This window comes from Lissotriton helveticus, chromosome 7 (assembly GCF_964261635.1).
Source record: "Lissotriton helveticus chromosome 7, aLisHel1.1, whole genome shotgun sequence".
Lineage (NCBI taxonomy): Eukaryota > Metazoa > Chordata > Amphibia > Caudata > Salamandridae > Lissotriton > Lissotriton helveticus.
In genome coordinates this window covers 79,039,154-79,055,089 of record NC_136068.1, presented here as the reverse complement: position 1 = coordinate 79,055,089, position 15,936 = coordinate 79,039,154, and positions in this window count along the sequence as shown.

Below are 15,936 nucleotides of genomic sequence, written 5' to 3'. Positions count from 1 at the left end.
TCACTGGGTTGCAGTCATTGATGTACTTGGACTCTTCGTTTCTTTTTAAATTGTATGTATTTTTTGGTGACTTCCTCGTCACAGTATGTCGCAGAGAAGACATCAAATTATTTACTCTTCCTTTAGAAATCACTGGTCGTGGAAAGCTGAAACGACATTTTGTGTAGAACTTGTCCTTGTTTCTGAATTTTCGACGACAGTACTTTCCACAACGATGGGATTGAAAGCGTAAAACTTGTTGCCTTAAACTGTTTTCTTCGGTAGTTTTCGGAACAGCACATGTTGAATACTCTTCAATGAAGCTCATCACTGTCTCATCCGAATCTGTTCCAAATTTGGGTGCATCTTTAATCCACAACAACATATGTATGTGAGGAGCACCTCTCGCTTGATACTCCTTTCTCCAAAAGAAATCCAAAACCTCTCCAAGGGGGGGATTTTTTTTGTTGGTAATAAAAGACATCATAGCTTCAAATCTATGATTGAAATATCTGCATACATTCACTGGATCCAAAGAACACAGTTCTCCAGGTGTTTTGAATTCTATATTTTGTATATTTGCATTTGCCTCTCGTAGAAATTGAAGTAAGTCGTCCCATGCATACTCGGCACAGCTAAGAGTGAGGAACCATGTAGGAGTTCCTAAATTTCTTAGCATACATTTCAATTCCCCATGACGACGGTACCAATACTCGTTTGTACCACGCTGACATGCCATGAGATTGATTAAATGAGATTCCAAAATATTATCTTGCAGATTCACTTTCTCCATAAAGTCCCTCGCCGAAACATTTTGCAGATGTGCTCCACTTTTCAGTATATGGTTTACTGCATAAGAAAGCCACTTCCAAGTGTACACTGGACCCTTAGTACGTCTCCCTAAAACTTCATCAGTTAACACCTCTTCTGGTTCTCTAGGCACAAGTTTCTCTTTTTCAATCGGACAACCGTCTTTCACTTCATATGCTCGACCACTGGTGTCAACTGCATGCACTAAATCATTCTCCTGGAAGTAACTCTCCTCATTAAAAAATGGCTCACAACTTGAACTGTGCATCCATTCTCCTGAAAAAACTTTACAAAAATTAGTCCGATTAATTACTCTTTTCCATCTACTGTTTGATTTGAAAACATCAATTGTCTTGTTAAGTGTCCTAATTCTATTGATTATTAAAATAAATAAATTTTTCTTAACTTCAAAAGCCTGATCAACAATCTTCTCTACACTTTTCTTTTTCTTATAAAAAGCAGCTCTCTGTTTACCTTTCCTAATATTTTTTAACAAATTTAAAACCACCCTATTGCGAAACATTCGTTTACGAATGTCTCTAAACTGATTCTGCCTTCTATTCCTATACATATTATTCTCTCCGGCTCCAGTTGTAGGATTCTTTGAGGTTCTCTCCTTCCTTTTCAAATTTACTCTCTCATTCTCTTTTTCTACATGCTGTCCAACATTTTTACTTGATCTACATATGTTCCGTAAGAAAGACTTAGTGGTCTTGCCAGGAGCTTTGTTCCTGTTTTTTGAAGTATTTGTTGTTGAAGAGTGCTGTAATTCCGTTGCTGTTTTTGTTTGTAACCGTATTTCATTTTTCCTTCTTCTTTGCCTTGAGGGCATCTTTCCTTACTCTTGAAATCTTGATTTCAATCTGTGTTAAAGAAAAAAATAGCACATTATAGACCACTATTATCAAACAACAAAGCAATGACAAAAAGCAAAGGGTCTATTCAGGGTTACAGATCAAGTGAGGATTCTCCAAGGGTGCAGAAGAGGTGAGACCTGTATTGAAGAGTGTACTTATTCTTTCTCAAAAATGTAAAAGCTATTAATTTGCCCCAAAATCGATTTTTCAATAACATTTTAGACACACAGTGCAGGTCCTATGTACAAGCATTCAGTGTCCATGACTACAATGGAGAGGACTAACCTCCTCTTACCCTTGGACAAGCCTTACCTCATCTCTGTCCTCTGAACAGGCCTCAATGTATTGAGTATAATTGATAGTAAGTAGGTGCAGATGAGGTGACGCATGTCCAAGGGTGTAAATAAGCTGAGGGCTGTCTAAGCATGCCAATTAGTTGAAGTCTATTCAGGGTTCCAGATGAGGTAAGGATTGTCTAGGGGTGCACAAGAAGTATGGCCTCTATTGAAGAGTGTAGTAGAAGAGAAATCTGTCCACGGGTGCAAAGAACTTGAGACCGGTCTCTAAGAGTGCAGTGGGGGATAGGCTTCATGAAGCCTAGTCCACTGCACTCTTAGACACAGGTCTCACCACTTATGCTCTCCAAGAGAAGCCTCTCTCCCACTACAGTCTTGAACACAGGCCTCACCTCTTCTGTCCCTCTGGACATGCCTCACCTCATCTGTACAATCTACTTCCTAATCTGAGGTAACACAGGTGACATGATTGTGAAAAGGTCAACATTTGTTATGTAATCATGCACACACTATTTATTCTTTCTCAAAAATGTAAAAGATATTATTTTGCCCCAAAAATGTTTCAGTAGTGCAATGAAAAGCTTATACATATGACCTTTTCTCTGTTTTTCAAATGTTATTCTAAAAAAAGATTATAAGGCCTAAGCAGGAGTGCTCATGTGATGAAGCCTGTCCAGGGGAGCACAAAACGTGAGGCTTGTGTCCAAGAGTGCAGTGGACAGGACTAAACTGGAGTAGTGTGCAAAAAAAGATGATATTTATAAAGCCCTGCGTCAGTTTTGCGCTACTGATGCGTCACTTTTTGTGACGCATTGGCGCATAAAACATGTGCCTTGTTGCGCCATATTTAAAAAGTGACGCATGTAGGTAGATGCGTCATTTTTTAAACCTCTGCGCCACATTATACCTCTGTCAGGTGTAATGTACACAGAGGGGTCATTTCTCCGCAAAAAGCCTCGTAATAGTGACACAGTGAAATCTATGAGAATTCACTGCGTCACTTTTAGGACACTGTTACATCAAAATCTTGCAACTGCCTCACAGCAGGCATAAGACTGAGGCAAACGAATTCACATGGGGTTTTCCCCATGTGAAAGGATTCTGACACCTAAGCAGGAGTGCAGATGAGATAAAGCCTGTCCAGGGGAGCACAAAAGGTGAGGCTTGTGTCCAAGAGTGCAGTGGACAGGACTAAACTGGAGTAGTGTGAAAAAAAAAGATGAGCCTCATTTATAAAGCCCTGCGTCAGTTTTGCGCTACTGATGCAACAGTTTTTGTGACGCATTGTCGCATAAAACATGTGCCTTGTTGCGCCATATTTAAAAAGTGACGCATGTAGGTAGATGCGTCATTTTTTAAACCTCTGCGCCACATTATACCTCTGTCAGGTGTAATATACACAGAGGGGTCATTTCTCTGCAAAAAGCCTCGTAATACTGATGCAGTGAAATCTATGAGATTTCACTGCATCACTTTTAGGACACTGTTACGTCAAAATCTTGCACCTGCCTCACAGCAGGCATAAGACTGAGGCAAAGGATTCTGACACCTAAGCAGGAGTGCAGATGAGATGAAGCCTGTCCAGGGGAGCACAAAAGGTGAGGCTTGTGTCCAAGAGTGCAGTGGACAAGACTAAACTGGAGTAGTGTGCAAAAAAGATGAACCTCATTTATGAGGCCCTGCGTCAGTTTTGCACTGCTGATGCGTCACTTTTTGTGACGTATCGGCGGCATAAAACATGTGCCTTGTTGCGCTATATTTATAAAGTGACGCATGTAGGTAGATGCGTCACTTTTTAAACCTCTGCGCCACATTATACCTCTGTCAGGTGTAATGTACACAGAGGGGTCATTTCTCCACAGAAAACCTCGTAATAGTGACGCAGTGAAATCTATGAGATTTCACTGCGTCACTTTTAAGACACTGTTACGTCAAAATCTTGCGCCTGCCTCACAGCAGACATAAGACTGAGGCAAACGCTTTCACATGGAGCTTTCCCCATGTGAAAGGATGCATTGCTGGAGTACAAGCATTCCATTTCAGTACTGAAAACTCACTATTTTACAAAATACATTTACTATCTCTTGCAAACATTCCTACCAAGCATTACCCAAAAAATGAAACAAACCAACAGCAAAAAAACTCAGTCTGCTTCCCAATCTGATGTAAAACAGGTAACATGTTTGTAAAAGATTCAAATATTTTTATATAATTATGCACACACTATTTATTCCTTCTTAAAAATGTTAAAGCAATGGATTTGCACTAAAATCGTTTTTCAATTACCATTTTAGGAACAGAACACAGGTCCTATGTACAAGCATTCATTTTCACTACTGTAAGCCATTAATTTGCCCTAAAATCGTTCTTTATTTAATATTTTATGAACAGAGGACAGATCCTATTTACAAGCATTCATTTTCACTACTAAAACCCATTGTTTTGCACTAAAATCGTTTTTCAATTAACATTTTAGAAACACTGCACAGATCCTATATACAAGCATTCATTTTCACTACTCAAACCCATTGATTTGCACTAAAATCGTTTTTCAATTACCATTTTAGGAACAGAACACAGGTCCTATGTGCAAGCATTCATTTTCACTACTGAAAGCCATTAATTTGCCGTAAAATCGTTTTTTATTTAATATTTTATGAACAGATGACAGATCCTATTTATAAGCATTCATTTTCACTACTAAAACCCATTGTTTTGCACTAAAATCGTTTTAAAATTAACATTTTAGAAACACTGCACAGATCCTATATACAAGCATTCATTTTCACTACTGAAACCCATTCATTTACCGTAAAATTGATTTTAAAAATAGCATTTTAGATACAGAGTGCAAGTCCAATGTACAACCATTCAACTTCACTACTGAAACATCACTAATTCACAAAATACAAATCCTCTATTTTACAAATATAGAAACCATGCATTTTCAAAAAGCATCACACAAACCAGCAGCAAAGAAAATCAATGTGCTTCTTAATCTGAACTCCCTATCTAAATGAATCATAACTCACCTTTACAAATGCTTTGGGAGATTCAGAACAGTGTCAGATACACACACCAATATTTCTTTAGCAGAGCAAAAGGTATGTTCTCCAGGCAGTGCAACCATTAGTGGCACAGAAAACCTCTAATTGTACACACATATTCCTCATGGTAACCAATCAAAACTCTTCCCTCTCTATTTTTAAATCAACACCCTTCCCCCCCTCAGCCCTTTCTACCTGTTACCATAGCAACTCCCTCCTCACTGAGCTCCCAGGGTTCAAAGTTTATTCTACAATGTAGCAAATCAAATGAGCAAGGATGTTTGACCTCTCAATACACCAGCTTATCCACTGTAATCTTTCTTTAAATGACTTTTTTTAACCATTCAAATTACTTCTTACACATAACAGAACCATGCACCCTAACTGTCAGTTTTCAACTATCTGAATCCACCAATCATTGCTTGTGATTCAAGAGCACTGAAACTCCACAGTTTTTTTTGTTGCAAACTCCTACTGTTCCAACTGCCATTTCCTTCCTACACTTCATCTGACTGCACCAGAACCTCCTCTCACTATGTACTCTGTCTGGTTTATTGGACATAGCTACATTCACTGGGCTCAAAGGTATGCAGCTACCAGAAATTTTCACAACCTTGATTTACCAAATGTGCACATAAAATGGATTGGCCAAAGAGGATTGAGATGTCATCAATTGATACCATTGGTGAAAACCTTTTACCATCTGCCGCACCCTGACCTCATCATTTTGCACTGTGGTGGAAATTACCTAGGCACTTTGACTGGGGTAGGTCTGGAGATGGTTTTAAAGGACACCTTTGGGCAATTGATGACACTTTTTTCCACAAACTGCCATGGTATATTCCAATATATGCCAAAGACAGAAATGGATCTGGTCCAACCAATTTTGCCCACAATTTGAGAAAGCACGGAAACATGTGAATAAATCTGTTTCTGCTTACATGAGAGACTATGGAATGGGTTCAATATACAACAACAACTTGCGTTACAACATGCAAGATATCTACAGAGGAGATGGTGTGCACTTTTCAGATGAGGGGAATAGAAGATTCCTCCTGAATTTAAGACTGTGCATTGGTACCTACTTGTAGGTACCTAAATCAGCCACAGAACCCAAAAGCCCTTTTCAGGGCTACCCTATCTCTGATCACTCCAAAAGATTATCTTTTTCTAACTTTTTTCACTATTTTTCACCAAAGTACGCTCCCCGGTACCCTCCCCGGTGCGCGTACCGGGCGCCCCCCCCCCGCGAAAAATATATATATATATTTTTTTCGCATATATGGGCCTCCTAAGACCCCCTCAGAAAACCTAGAGGGTCAGGGAGTGCCTACGATGCCCCCTTATACCCATTCCCAACGTTGTTTGTCCTCCATTTTCTGTCTCAAATCTACCGAAACACAAAATGGAGGACTCCCGTTGCGCTGCCGGTACCCGTACCGGGGCGCGCACCGGGAAGCGCTCCCAAACTTTTTTAAAAGTTCATTTACATAAAAAACCACCGGAGACACTTTCACCAAATATAGAATAGGCCATACTACATACCAGTCCCTACCATTTTCCCAAATTTGGTGGAATTCCATTGAGCCATTTGGCCTGTAGCCCTCTCTAAATATCCTGAGGTGAATTACTTGACAAAAACACATCTGAAGTGTTAGAATTTACAACCAATTAAAATGTTACTTTCATTTTCTACTATTATTTCATGACATTTGATTGGTTATGTACATGAATATATATAAAGAAAGAGAGGGAAACACAGCCATTTTGACTACTACTTCCTGAAGTACATTTCAAAAGGATTTTCACTGACAACTTAAACTTCTTTTTGAAAGGTAAGATGTTATTTTGAAAACTGAAGTATGTTCTGCACTTTAAGTTAATTTGGAAAACATTTTCTGATAGTTATATACTATCCCTCTGTAATAGTTATAGATTGAGATAGGCTTCTCTGTTATAGATATGGATGGAGTTAGGCTTGTCTTGTATAATTATCAATTTACTTAGTCTTTATGATATACACTTTTTTATATTTCTACTTCCAGCCTGATACCATACACTGCCCAAAGATAACTTCACTGTTAAAAAATCAAGACTACCTGTCTGAACTTAAACCCAACAGTGCCCTATCTCTACTGATATATTTAATTTTTATGCAATTTATAGCAACATAATGGAAGGAGATCAAAATAAATGTAATATTTCATTCGAACTTGATCTTCAGGACAACCCAGAGGAAGAGAATAACGATTCAGATTTTTTGGATCAGTCTCTTGATGAAGAGTTTCTGAAATATGTGGAAGAAATGGAATCATGTAATCCAAATGAGGACATTCCTGACGACATAACGTTGGAAGTCTTATTAAATTTTGAAAAATCAGAGCAATAAATTTATATTTAATAATTAAAAATTGTTCCAGACATTATTCTTTTTTATATGTAATCAATGAAATAGTACCAAAATGAATATAATATAATGTGAGACTTATAGTATACTGTGCAATTTTTTTTGTGTTACATAGTAATTTTGCTCATAGTTACTTCCTTTCTCCCACTTTATTATCTCCAATGTGTATTTGACATCTCTTTTTCATCTCCTGCCTCCATGTTGTTTCTGCTTTCCTGACAGACTATAGTATAGATTCCATATACCACAATAACTTCTGTAACAACATGCAAATTATCTACAGATGAGACAGTCTACATTGAATTTAAGACTCTGCATTGGTACCTACATGTTGGTACTTAAATCACCCACACAACACAACAACTCTATTCAGAGCTACCCTACCTCTAAGCACTTTAAATTATTATTTTAGTGTTTCACTGAGTTTTCCCCATGTGTGGGGGGGGATGTGTGTGTGGGGGATGTGTGGGGTGTGTCTGTGAGGTGTATAGGTGTGTGTAGGTGTGTGGGGTATGTGGGTGTGGGTGGGGATGTGGGTGTGTAAGGTGTGTGTGTGGGTGTGTGGGGTGTTTGGGTGTAGGTGGGGGTGTGGGTGTGTGAGGTGTGTGTGGGGTGTGTGTGGTTGTGGGGGTATGTGTGTAGAATGTGTGTGTATGTGTGGGATGTGTGGATGTGTCTGTGAGGTGTGTGTGTGTGTGTGTGTGGGGGGGTGTGTGTGGGATGTGTGGGGTGTGTCTGTGAGGTATCTGTGTGTGCGAGTGTGTGTTGGGGGGGTGAGGTGTGTGTGTGAGTGTGGGTGTGTGGGATGTGGGTGTGGGTGTGGATGTGTAAGGTGTCGGTGTGTGGGTGTGGAGTGTTTGGGTGTGGGTGGAGGTGTGCATGTGTGAGGTGGGGGGTTGTGTGTGTGTGGGTGTGTGTGGGACGTACTTGTAGGTACCTAAAACAGCCACAGAACCCAAAAGCTCTTTTCAGAGCTACCCTACCTCTAATCACTCAAAATGATTTAGTTACACTACTATTTTCACTATTTTTTCACCAAAGTACGCTCCCCGGTACGCTCCCCGGTGCGCGTACCGGGCGCTCCCCCTGCGAAAATCGAAAAAAAATGTTTTTTTGTTTTCACCCACAGGACCCTTTTATGGCCCCCACATCAAACCTACGGGGTCAGGGGGGTCTACCCTGCCCCCTTATGGTCATTTCCCCCTTTGTTTTTGCCACCTCTTGTGTCTCGATCCTACCGAGACACAAGATGGCGGCCACTGCGGACTGTTTCGAATGTTTACAGACACCCGAGAGCCAATCAGCTTTCCGTGCGCAAGTCGCGTGGCGCGCCCGGAGCATAAGCATAAGATGACGCTAAAAAGCGGCATAGAGCTGTGCACGAGGGAGGTACATACATATGTCCCCTTCTCAAGTCTTGTTGAATTCGGTGGCATTAGGGCAAGCCATCATACCTCGTTGCACGCATACATCGATAAAAGTGGACATACGTTAAGTTTAAGAAAGAATTTAAAAAATGGTGTGCATTCCATCTCTTCTGATGACGCAATCAATGGCATAATATTGTAAAACTGAGGGGTCACTATTGTGTAGATTCTCAAAATGGCGGGCCACCGGGTAAGCTTGATCTTTTCCCACGATGGCCCTTATGTGCTGCAATATCCGCTTGTGAACAGGCAAGCGGGTACTACCCACATACCGGAGTTCACAGGGACACTGCAGCACATAGACTGCAAATTCAGTCCCACATGTCATGCGTTTTTTGATTTGTACAGGGTTGCTTTTAAAAGGCACTGTGTATTGGGTTTTGTTACAACCATGTCTGCAAGCCTTACAGACAGAGCACTTCTTAAATCCTCCACTAAGGGCACCCCATGTAGCGGAAATCGGCTTCTCAAGTAAGTTACTTACTAGTTTGTCTGACATAGATAAGGATTTTCTAAACGTTATATTGAGTTTGTTTGTAATGTATTTCCCAATAATAGGGTCCCCCTTTATTAAATTCCAATTTTTGTAGAAAATCCGCCGAATTTCCTTGTGTTGTTTACTGTATGTGGTGATAACCCTGGGCCTGATTGTTGTATCTTCCATTAGTGGAACCTTGGACTTGTCCTTGATTGCCAATGCTTCTTCCCTTGTTACAGATAATGATCGGTTAATAGCCCGCTGGATAGTTTTAACAGAATATCCACGGGACAAAAAACGTGCCATACTTTCCTCCTGAGCCTTTTGGCAGTCTAGATCAGTGCTACTTATCCGCCTGATCCGCAGCATCTCCCCGAAGGGGATACTACTGATCAGATGGTGAGGGTGCTGGCTGGAAGCATGCAGTACCGTGTTTCCAGCCGTGGGCTTTCTATGCAACCTGGTGGCTAATCCTTTCTCTGTAACATATACCTCAGTATCCAAGAAAAATACGGACCTGGCGTCAATATGTGAAGTAATACTTAGATTTAAACCATTATTGTTTAATTCTTCCACAAAGTCATTAGCTTCCAATATTGACCCTCGCCATACCATGAATAAGTCGTCAATGTATCTTAGGTAAAGTGGTACATGTTTTTGCATAGTTGCCCTGAGATCGTCTCCTAGGGTCTGCTCCTCCCAGAGTCCCATGTGAAGACATGCTAGACTCGGGGAGAAGCAGGCCCCCATAGCTACCCCCCTAACCTGCTGGTATATCTAGTTATTAAAGAGGAAATAGTTTTGTTCCAGACAAACTTGGATCATTGATAACAACATTTTGTTATGTGTAGAAAAGTTCATTGGCCTCATGTTTAAGAAAAATTCCACTGCTTTCATACCATCAGCATGTTTGATTGATGTATAAAGGGAAGATACATCGAGTGTTATCAGTAAACAATCAGTGCTCCAAACAAAATTATTTACTTTTATGATGAAATCAGAAGTATCCTGTACATATGATTGAGGCATTTTACCCATTCCTGGAGGAAAAAGTCTATATATCGTGAAATGTTCTCTGTTGAACTATTGATAGCCGATATAATCGGACGTCCAGGTGGTGTATTGATATCTTTATGTATTTTCGGTATTAGATAGAATGTTGGTATTACCGGGAAATCTTTCTTCATATAGTTGTATTCATCATTTGAAATTAATTTTGCACTTCTCCATGCCATGAGTTTCAAGTTTTGATCCTGCCAAGAAGCTTTCAAAGCTGTCAAATTGCTTTTTCTATAACAAGAAGAATCCGACAATTGACTTTCCGCTTCCGCAATGTACATATCCCGTGGCCATAAGACAATGTTCCCGCCTTTATCTGCTTGGCGGATGATCACATTTTTATCTGACTCCAATTTTTTCATTAGATTTTGGTAACATTGATTCTTTTTGTTTGCCACATTGTGTTTCTTGTTAGTAGTTATGTATAGCTGTTTAAGTTCCTTGGTAACTAAGTCATGGTAAACATCTATGTTGTCATGTGTTAACACAGGTTGAAAGGTTGACTTTAGTTTAAAGGGAGTGTTGCTCATACCTTGATCTACCCTTGATGTCACTAAAGGCAAATCCAATGATGGTTCACTTTCCTGTTGTAAGCTCCAGATCTCATCAAAGGAGCAACGTTTCCCCAACTTCCAACAAGGAGGGACTGTTTTGTGTCCCCATCTGTTTTTTTCCTTTCTTTGGTTGGAGAAGAAAAAAATTATTTAATTTCAATTTGCGTCTGAAGCGATATGTATCCATTCTTGCATCCACATAGTTAAAATTAGAAGGCGGACAATATGATAATCCTAAGCCTAGGATCATTTCATCTTTTGCAGAGAGAGTGATGTTAGAGAGGTTGATGATGGACCTTCCTCTTAATTAACATTTGCCTTGCGCTTCGGTCTGTTCCACCGGCCCCTGGCTGACTGGTTTGCGTTGGGTTGCTTTGTGTTGGCGGCATTTTCTCCTTGCGTGTCATTTTTAATTAGCCCGGTTTTGTTTGCCTGTGTCTTCCCTAGGACTCTTGGGGCCAGCCTAAGGCATGTGCAAGCTGTGCACCTGCACAGGGCCGCCAAACCCCAGGGGCCGCCACGCCAATATATATATCCTTAGATACATATTTGCGTGGCGGCCCCTGGCAGGGATTTGGCGGCCTCGGGCCCCCTACCTACACTCCCTGCTCAGGGCCTCCGTGAGCCTAGAGCCGGAGCTGCTTGGTCTTAAAGTGTCATGCCAGTCTTGACATAGACAACTCACCTCCTGCGCCAAAGACAGCTTTGTTAACCCTACCGTATATATATATGAGTGAATATTTGATTTGCTCAATAATTATAAGCTGTTACTTTCTTATCCATTTTTATCACACTTCCATATATGAACTGAAAATGTGATGCTGGTTTCAATGTACATTTGTTTACATTTTTTGTATGCTTTGTGTTGCTAACATGGTGTATTTTACATGCAGGAGCTATGTAGCCAATAAGGGCACACTTCCTTAGATACGTGGTCTTAGACCTAGTCTTAGTTATGTATGAAATGTAAACACATGTGTCAAAATGGCCGACCCATTTACAGCTCAATGCAAGATGTATGTTATTTCCGTCCTTTATCCTGTTGAAATTGACTGCACTTTAAATGTATGCTGGGAACAAATCTGTCCGACCCGTGAGCAACGCGTGGTATATGCCGAAGTGTGTCAAGTGTGTCGGGTAATTCGTCATCTGAGTAAATAAATGTTATGGAACAAATTGAAGCAAGACTACATCTTCATTGGAGGCGAGTGTATGTTCTGTGTGCTCTGTCTGTGTGCGTGTGTGTGTGTGTGTATATATATATATATATATATATATATATATATATATATATATATATATATATTTATATATATATATATATATATATATACATACATATATACATATTCACTGAAAAACCATAGGTTTCACAGCAGTTATAGTTAGCTGAACATTTTACTCATACAAAACCATTGAAATTCCCACGTTATAGTTAGTTGGACTCACTATAACTCGCGCGCCCGCAATCCACTGCTGATGATGTCACATATTACATCATTCATGACATGGTCAGTGACATCACTGATGACATCACTGATGACATCTCAAATGACATCACTGATGACATCTCAAATGACATCACTGATGACATCATCCAGTGAATGTGTGTTTCTGAAAAGTAAAAATATGTTTTATATATTGAAGAATGAGTGTATATATGAGTGTCTGGATGAAGGATTTAGTAGGTGCGTGACTGACTGTATGAGTGAGTGATTGAATGTGTCTTATTGAATGCATTGGTTAGTAACTAAACTGTCTGAATGTGTGCATCAGTATGTCTGTTGTTGTGTAAGCTGCTGCATGTGTTGATCAGTAGCTATATGAGTGGTTATATGGGTTATTGATTGGTTGCCCAAATATTTGTATGTGAGGGTGAGTGTGTGTGTGGGTGGCTGGGAGGTGTGTGACTCTGTGCATATATGTGTGAGCAGTTGATTCACTTGGTATATGGGTTCAAGAGTGCATGTGGAAAGAGCTGTATTGGTGGTTGACTGTGTGCATGGGTATGTTGGTGAGAGAATGGCTATCTCAGTGCTCCATGTCCAAGTAAGTACATATGTAAAACACAGTGCATGTGAGAGTTGGCATATATAAATGACTATACATGAGAGCCTGTGATTGCGTAAGTGACTGTATGGATCAATGTGTATTTGTATCAGTGATTGTAAAAGAGAGTAAGTATGTGTTAGTATATGTTTGAATAAGTAACGTTTAGTGTGTAAAACTGTGTAGTTGAGGAAATGGGAGTGTGATTGATTCTTTGCAGAACTGACTAGGTGTGTGATTAACTCTGTGGATGATTGTCAGCGTGTGAGTGTCTGTATAGGTGTATGAGTGGATATGATAGTGTTCTATTGATGAGTGACTGTATGTATGAGTGAATATATGGGTGAATGAGTGGATGTGTGTGTAGACCTAGAAATCAGTGAGTGCGTATGTAGTTACTGGTATTGGTGTGTCAATAATTTCAGGAATGGTAGTTTGTATTTAACATTGGGTGTATCAAAGGTTTGATTAGAGTCTGAGGAGGTGCATCGTATTATCACATGGATGATGTCATCAGTGATGTCATCAGTGATGTCATTTGAGATGTCATCAGTGATGTCCTTTGAGATGTCATCAGTGATGTCACTGACCATATCATGAATGATGTAATATGTGACATCATCAGCAGTGGATTGCGGGCACGCGAGTTATAGTGAGTCCAACTAACTATAACGTGGGAATGAGTAAAATGTTCAGCTAACTATAACTGGTGTGAAACCTATGGTTTTTTCAGTGAATTTCAAAGGTTTTTTAAATGCTAATTCCTAACTATAACGAGTGTGAAATCTATGGTTTTTTCAGTGAATTTCAAAGGTTTTTTAAATGCTAATTCCTAACTATAACGTTTGTGAAACCTATGGTTTTTTCAGTGAAGTTCATAGTTTTTTTAAAAGGTAAATCCTTTGTATATCGACTTTGTAACCTTCGTTTTTTTTTTATTAGCTGTTTTTTACAACTATTATTAATATATATATATATTTTTAAATTATTTGTTCAATGTATATATATTTTTTTATTATTTTTTCCTGGTGCGCTCATGGTGCGCGCACCGGTAAGCTTACCTGTACCATTTTGTCTTGGAGCGCTCAGGGTGCGCGCACCGGTAAGCTCTCCCGAGAGCGCTATTTCTGCGTTTGTAAAAAAAAATATGAATGAAAACTAAATAATAATGCAAGACATTCTGTACCATACTTATAAAGCAGTATTTTGGATTTTTCGAATGAAAATGATTTTGCATTTTCGTAAAGCTACTAAAACGTCACTCAGGCGCGCCGCGTAAGCGCCCCTGGAAGCGCCTGCGTTCGCGCCGCGTAAGCGCCCCCGGAAGCGCCTACGTTCGCGCCGCGTGAGCGCCCCCGGAAGCGTTCCGGTGCGCGTAGTGTAAGCGCGTCAAGTCATGTGACCTTAAAATAACAATTTTCATTGGTTGCTAACAGATTTTTTTTCCAAAGAATGAAAATCTCACCCTTTTCCTTCACTTCTTCTTTCACTTTGGTGAGAGCAAGACCTCTTTTTTTCTCTGCTTATAATCTGTGGATACAATGGCTGCCAGAGCATCCAGGAGCAGTGAGGAGTCAGATGGATTCATAAATGAAGAGCCTCCTCAGCCGAAGGTGAAAGAACATTTCATCTGGAAATTTTTTGATATTCCTGAGGGACATAAAAAACTAAATGGTCCAAAGGTGGAGTGCAAGATCTGCCATACTGTACTTTCCAGAGGAGACCCCAGAAGGAAGTACAGTTTTGGTAATTCTACTATGATTCGGCACGTCCAGAGGAGGCACCCCCAGAACTATGCCCGGGAGAGTGTCAGGGCTCTGGCACGAGAGGCTCCAAGAGATGGTGCCTCTACTTCAACTGGAGGAGCAACTGCTTCAGTGAGGGGGCGACCAGAGCAGCTGATCCCAAATATTCAGCCTGTTTTTAATGAGGCTTCCATCAAATGCAAACATTGTGATGCCCTACTTTGTTAAAGGGAACAAAGTATTATGATCATTGTTCGATCATTAGAGAACCACCGCTGCCGTCCCCAGCCCTAATTTTTTATTTTTTTTTTGCTCCTGTTGAGCAGTTTCCCATTCCCTGTTTTTGTTGAAAAAAAAAGAAAAAAGAAGAAAAAAAAAAGTTCTTTTAAGAACTACCTCCAATTCTCAAAAAAGAGCTGTATTCTTAAAAAAATGAAAAAGAGTAACTGAAGTTGAGTGCAGTGAGAGAGGAGAGGAAAATGAGTGAGAAAGCAAAGAAAGGGACGAGAGGGGAAGGGAAGTGAAGTAGGGGGACTGAAAGAAGGTGAGTGTGGGAGGTGAGTGAGGAGAACGAGAGTGAACATGGGGAATGAGGATAAGTGAAGAAAATGTAGTAAAGGAACGGGGGTGTGCAAGGGTAAGAAAAGAGCAGTGATGTTTAGGAAAGAGTGGAGATACAGACTGGATAAAGGCAAGTGAGTGTGAGACAAGGTGAGTAAGGGAGTGAAGAGACAGAGAAAGTGAAAGAAAAAGTGAGAGTAGAAGACTGAGGGCCTCATTTATGAGGCCATGTGTCACTTTTACGCTGCGGACGCACCAGTGGTGTAAAAAAGCGCCTTGTTGAGTCATATTTACAAAGTGACGCATCTAGGTCGATGTTTCACTTTGTAAACCCCTGCGCCACATTATACCTGCGCCAGGTATAATGTATGCAAAGGGGGCGTATTGACGCAAGGAAGGGTCGTAGAAGTGACACAGTGAAATCTATGAGATTTCACTGCTTCACTTTTAGGATGCCGTTGCGACAAAATCTTGCGCCTGCCTCACAGCAGGCGTAAGACTGACGCCGGCCCTTTCACATGGGGCTTGCCCCATGTGAAAGGATGCATTGCTGGAGTTGCGTCACTTTTGTGACACACTCCAGCAATGCGTCACTTTTGCGCTTACAGATACGTCAGAAATACTGACGTATCTGTAACTCCTTGTGACATGATGCGCCATACATTAA